This window comes from Egretta garzetta, unplaced genomic scaffold (genome assembly GCF_000687185.1).
Source record: "Egretta garzetta isolate BGI_Z169 unplaced genomic scaffold, ASM68718v1 scaffold411, whole genome shotgun sequence".
NCBI classification, from domain to species: domain Eukaryota; kingdom Metazoa; phylum Chordata; class Aves; order Pelecaniformes; family Ardeidae; genus Egretta; species Egretta garzetta.
The window spans coordinates 988704-993960 of NW_009258541.1; positions in this window are offsets into that span (position 1 = coordinate 988704).

The window sequence follows — 5257 nt, forward strand, 5'->3', positions numbered from 1 at the left end:
TGTGCCTTCATCATTGATCAGATTTTTTTTCAGAGGAGTACTTGGATAGGATCAGGAGCATGACAGAACAAAAAAAATCTAATTAGACTGACATCCTTGTTTGCTGTCGGCATTAAATTGACATTTTTCTCTGAAGTGTTTGGAAGGAAAGCCAGCAAATACTTACACTTTTTTGTTTGTTTGTTGTTGTTCTTCACTGGTTTCTGCTGGGCTTTCATACACGCTTAAACACAGGGTGAGGAGTTTTTCAGAATGACCTCTAGGTGAAAACTTTTCTATGCCTAATAAACTGAAGTAGTCAACTAACAGCTGCTTTCTTAAGTAACAAAATTCATCTTCTGGTTGGTAGGCTGCTCAGCTATGCTGCCTTGTGCTAAAAGATCTTTGTTGCTCTAATTATCTCTGCTAACTTTCTGCTTTTACCTTTGATTCAACATGTCAGTCAGAAGCAATGGGGATATGTTATGGAGTGCTCCTTTCTAGTATTTCTATTTTAATGAAGGGATGAAAGTGTTGGATGTATGATTTTTTGACTTAGTAAGAATGGCCTTTATTAAACAGGTTCATAGTTTCTGCTCACATTGGAGTCTCTGCCTTTCCCGGATCAGTAGAACAGTGACTGTGACATCTAATGTTTTACTTTAATCTTCTGTCTCTGATCTGGTGTTCAGTATGGACCTTGCTGCAGTGAGACATGCCCTCATAATGTCAAGCCTAGATTAATGCAGCGTGCTTTACATCGTACTTCCCTTGAAGACTACTTGTAAATTTCTTCTAGCGCAGTTTGCTTCCTTCTGTGGTTTGAGGTGTTTTGAGATGAAAAAAATCTCTTTAAACTCTGTATTTCATGCTTTGCATTGGCTACCGTCTTCTGTATTTGTAAAACTCAGGACTTCTTATAAAGTTCTTGAGTCTTAGGACAGAGTTCTGTCCATATTCTTTTATGTCATTTAAAATATATTGGAATGTCTTTGAAGCTTTTTGGGATTAATCTCTGTAAGCTTGATGAGTAATTTCCAGCCTGTCTTGATAGTTTGTGTTTAAGGTTTGGGGCAAAATGGGTGTGATGACTTCGTTGAGCATTTTGAAAGATTAATCATTTGATTTTGTATTTTGGAATGGAGCTTTTCTTTGGGGACCAAGTTATTAATAATTTCACTGGGCTTTTATTTGCAAGACCTGTAGTGTAAAAAAAGGGTATTCATCTGTTAAGATTCATTTGATGAGTTGAGAGCTACATCTAATAATGATGGAGCACAACACGCAGACAGAAAGTTAGCAATGGGTACATGCTTTTGAATGAGTATGCAACCCAGATGGGATAGGTCTGTCTTTTCAAATAATGAATATAAATAAAAAGGATGTCTTTTCAAATAAAAATATTTTTGGTATTGGAGTAGTTGACATCCTGCTTTATCCTTGGGAGAAGGACATCCTGTGTAATTATGGGCTGGAAAAAGGCTGTGCAGCTACATACGTATATAATCACAAATCCCTGGAGCATTGCTATTAATAGAGAGAAGAAGATGCCTTATTTACATTTGCTTTTCGGCTCCTGTGTCACTCAGTTTTTGGCCTGAAATTATAAAAACAAGTAAAAAGAGGAGGGAAATAAAGGCTGGAAGAGCCAACTGAATTTTTACTCAATTACATAGCTAGGTCTAGACCTTATTCCATTGCTCCTGTTTAGCATTGGGTGAATATTTTAATGTTCTAAATCTTGAAATAAGTGTATTCTGGTTTTGTTTATTGTAGATTAGCTTTGTTTGACTTGCATGTTTTTGTATATCCAGTTTCTCTGTGTTGCAAAGTGTATGGAAAGTCTTAAAATGGTAATAACTTGTTCTTTTATGCAGATTTCTTGGGTTGAGTTACCACATGAGTTAATGTTCATTTTTCTCCTCCTTCAATGACACAATACACTAGCTATATAGCAAAAGATGATGCAATTGTTCTTCCAGATATTATCCTCTTCATCGGACAGCTTCTCTGAAGAATGATAGATGCTTCCAGGAACTATCTGTTATCTCTTACAGTCTGTAGTTCCTAGTTGAACCGAATGCGCTGTTGAACAACAGTCCTTGAGAGCACTTGCACACTATATACTAGTTCCTCAGCATATTGAGTCTTCCCATCCATCATGTCCCACAGTGATAACTAAAGAAAATTGCTAACAGCTGCTGGTCAGGATTAAAGTAAAATGGATCTTTCTTTTCCTTTTTTGTTCTTCTAGTTGCAGGTATACACACAGTATGTGCCTAGCAGTATCTAAATGATGTGTTGCCGTGACTCAACATTAGATGGACTGAAATAAAGGAATCTTCCTACCTTTAACTAGTGTTTTCTTAGGTGAGGAATACTGTTAGTAAGCAATCTGTAAGCACTGAATGTAATGTGATACAGAACTTCTGAAAAGTCTGGGCCTTTAGGCAATCCGATAGTTGGCAAAAAAAAATGTGTGATATAAAATTGTGAAAATAACTTACTGTTTCCTTCTGAATAGACAACTAAACTTTGATTGTGTTAGCATTAGGCTTGAAGACAGAAAAAGTCATCTAGCACCTTTCACACATCAGGCAGTACTTGTAACATCCTGGGAGAGGTCACAACAGTTGTTGTCGTCTTTTCCTTTTCATGTGTTCATCGCTTTCAAATTATCAGTCCTTTTATTTTTGAGTTATGTTAGTGATAACAATGAAGTCACACAGCCGACCATCTTCACTATATTTTGTTTCAATTTATTATAATGGCATAGAGAAGGAATGAAGCTTTCTCCCTGCTGGTAATATTAGACCATGTTTCGATACTGTTTGCAGAAGTAGCATTACTATAATAAAATATTAAGAATTTCTTCTTGTAGACTAGCGTTGCTTGTTTGATTTAGTGCTAATGCTGGTTATGGTTTAAAAAGAAAATAATCCAGCTTTCACTCCTTGAGATCAGAAGCAAGGGGTACAGTATACGAAAATGAATCAGAATCTTTCTAGATGGGTGATAAACTCCCGTTACGCAGCTCCTGCGGTTCCCGCTGTGCCCTGCTGCGGTACAGGCGCGCTCTGTGCATGCCTCTTCCTCAGGTGCAGCGGAGGGATTAAGTACTTTTTGGTGATCACAAGTTAATGCCAAAGCTAATGTGGGCCTTACAGGTTGAAAAAGCATATGGAATTTTGCAGCCAGCAGCGGGTTTTACGTGAATGTAGAAGGATGTGGTTGGTGCAGACATCGGCACTTGTGATGTTGGAAGGGATTGATCACTGACTGTAGTTCTGATCTGGTTGACATAGCTTGACAGTTGTTGCGTTTTACTTAAGTTTTTCTAGTCTGTGTACTAAGCTTCAAGCATGTATGTAAATGCTGTGGTGGGTCACAGTTATAATGTTTGGTATGTTCTTTTTCTGAAAGCGTTCAAGTTGAACTTGGTTTGCATATTTTGAAATGTAATGTACTCTTTAAATTGCATCTGCATGATATCCATCCTTTCATAAGAGCCTTAATAGGAGTCTCATTTGCTGCTTCAAAGGTATGTCTATTTTGTGTCGTTGAAAGATAACTTCTGAACTTTTTCAAATTGAGATTCGTTTCTTAAGTTGTACATAAATGAAAATAAAAATTAATACGAACCTGATGTCTTCTGGTAATTTTTATTCTGGTACAGATGGGCCCATGCACTTGGAAACTGTTTGAAATAGATTGATTTATTTTTATTGCTCTTGTACCTCTCATAACCTTCAGGCTACAGTAGCTGAATCTAAGGGGAGGGTGTGTGGCTGTTCCACATCTGCTTTCAATCTTTCTAATTTCCCATAATCTAAAATAAAATACTAGTAGTGCCTGTATTTTTGTGAGAGACTTGCCTGTGTTGTCTCTTAGTGCAGTATGCTACAATGTATGTTGATCCTGTATTGAAGTATATTACTGATTTTCTGTTATTCCATACCTCTGCTGTGTTACTAAAATAAAATATTTTAGAGCTTAAGTCTAGGCGACATACCATGGTAGGGACCTTGAATTTTGTCATTGCAGCTGTTGATCACTAGCAGACATGCTAGATGTTCTGCTTGGAGCGGTGTATGCCCTAAATGAACGCTCAGTTTTTCACTTTTTTTCCTCAGGACAACCCCCTAGGAAAAAAGGAGAGACCAGTTTACCCTGGCACTGGCTGGTAGCTGTTCTGTCTGCTTCACAGGGACTTTTGATAGACCTCCCTCTCTTTTCAGGTGAGGCACCTAGACCAGGAAGAAGGAGCTGGGAGGAGAGATGTGGATCACCTTACCTCGTCATCTGCAGGGAACAGACCTTTTTATTTCTACATGGGAGTTTCTTGCCATAAGAAAACAGGCTGACAAATCATCTTCATTTATCTTCTCATTTATTAATTAGGTGGACACTGCTGAAGGCCACAAAATCTTAAATTCCACTCAGCAGTTTGGTAAATGGCATTCATTACGCATTGTCTTTAGCTTAACAGGTGGATATTCCTCAGGAGAGTACTTCACATTGAGGGGTTTGAGTCCAGTAAAGCTGCTGTTACTTCTCTTTCCTTAGAACTGTTGCTTTCACATTCCCTTAGGATGGCCTTCCGAATTTCTGGATACCCTGATTCTCATGTCTCTATTTCTTCAGGATTTTTTTGGTTTTTTTGCTTGGGGTTTTTTGGATTTTGCCTTTTATTTTGTCATTTCTGCTTAGGAAAAGAAAAAAGTGTAATGACTACTGAGTACTTAAAATTATTAAAATAACCCTGAGGAAGATAGTCCTTCAACTCATAAAATTGTAGTTGAAATTTTGTGAAGATAGTGCAAACTGTGTTGCATACTGGTGGTTTATGGATTTCATGGAACTTCTACAAAAATCCAAGGATATATCCATGCTATTAGCAGCCAGTCCTTACTTCTAAATAAATATAATACAGCATTTTGTTCAAGTAGTAACTCCTTACAGTTTAGGGTTCTTGAAGGAATTGGCTGTTACGGATTTTTAATTGTTGTTCACCTTGAGGAACTGGCCATAAAATATTACCACCTTATAGTAAAGTCAGCAGTATAGTAAAGAGCCATATTGGTAAGCCATGAACTTTCTTTTCATATTTATCTGTGTCAGTAATGGTTTTCTTTATAGAATCATAGAATCATTTGGTCGGAAAAGACCTTTAAGATCGAGTCCAACCATACCTGTCCACCACTAAACCATGTCTCTAAGCACCTTGTCTGCCTGTCTTTTAAATATCTCCAGGGATGGGGACTTGACCCCTTGCTTG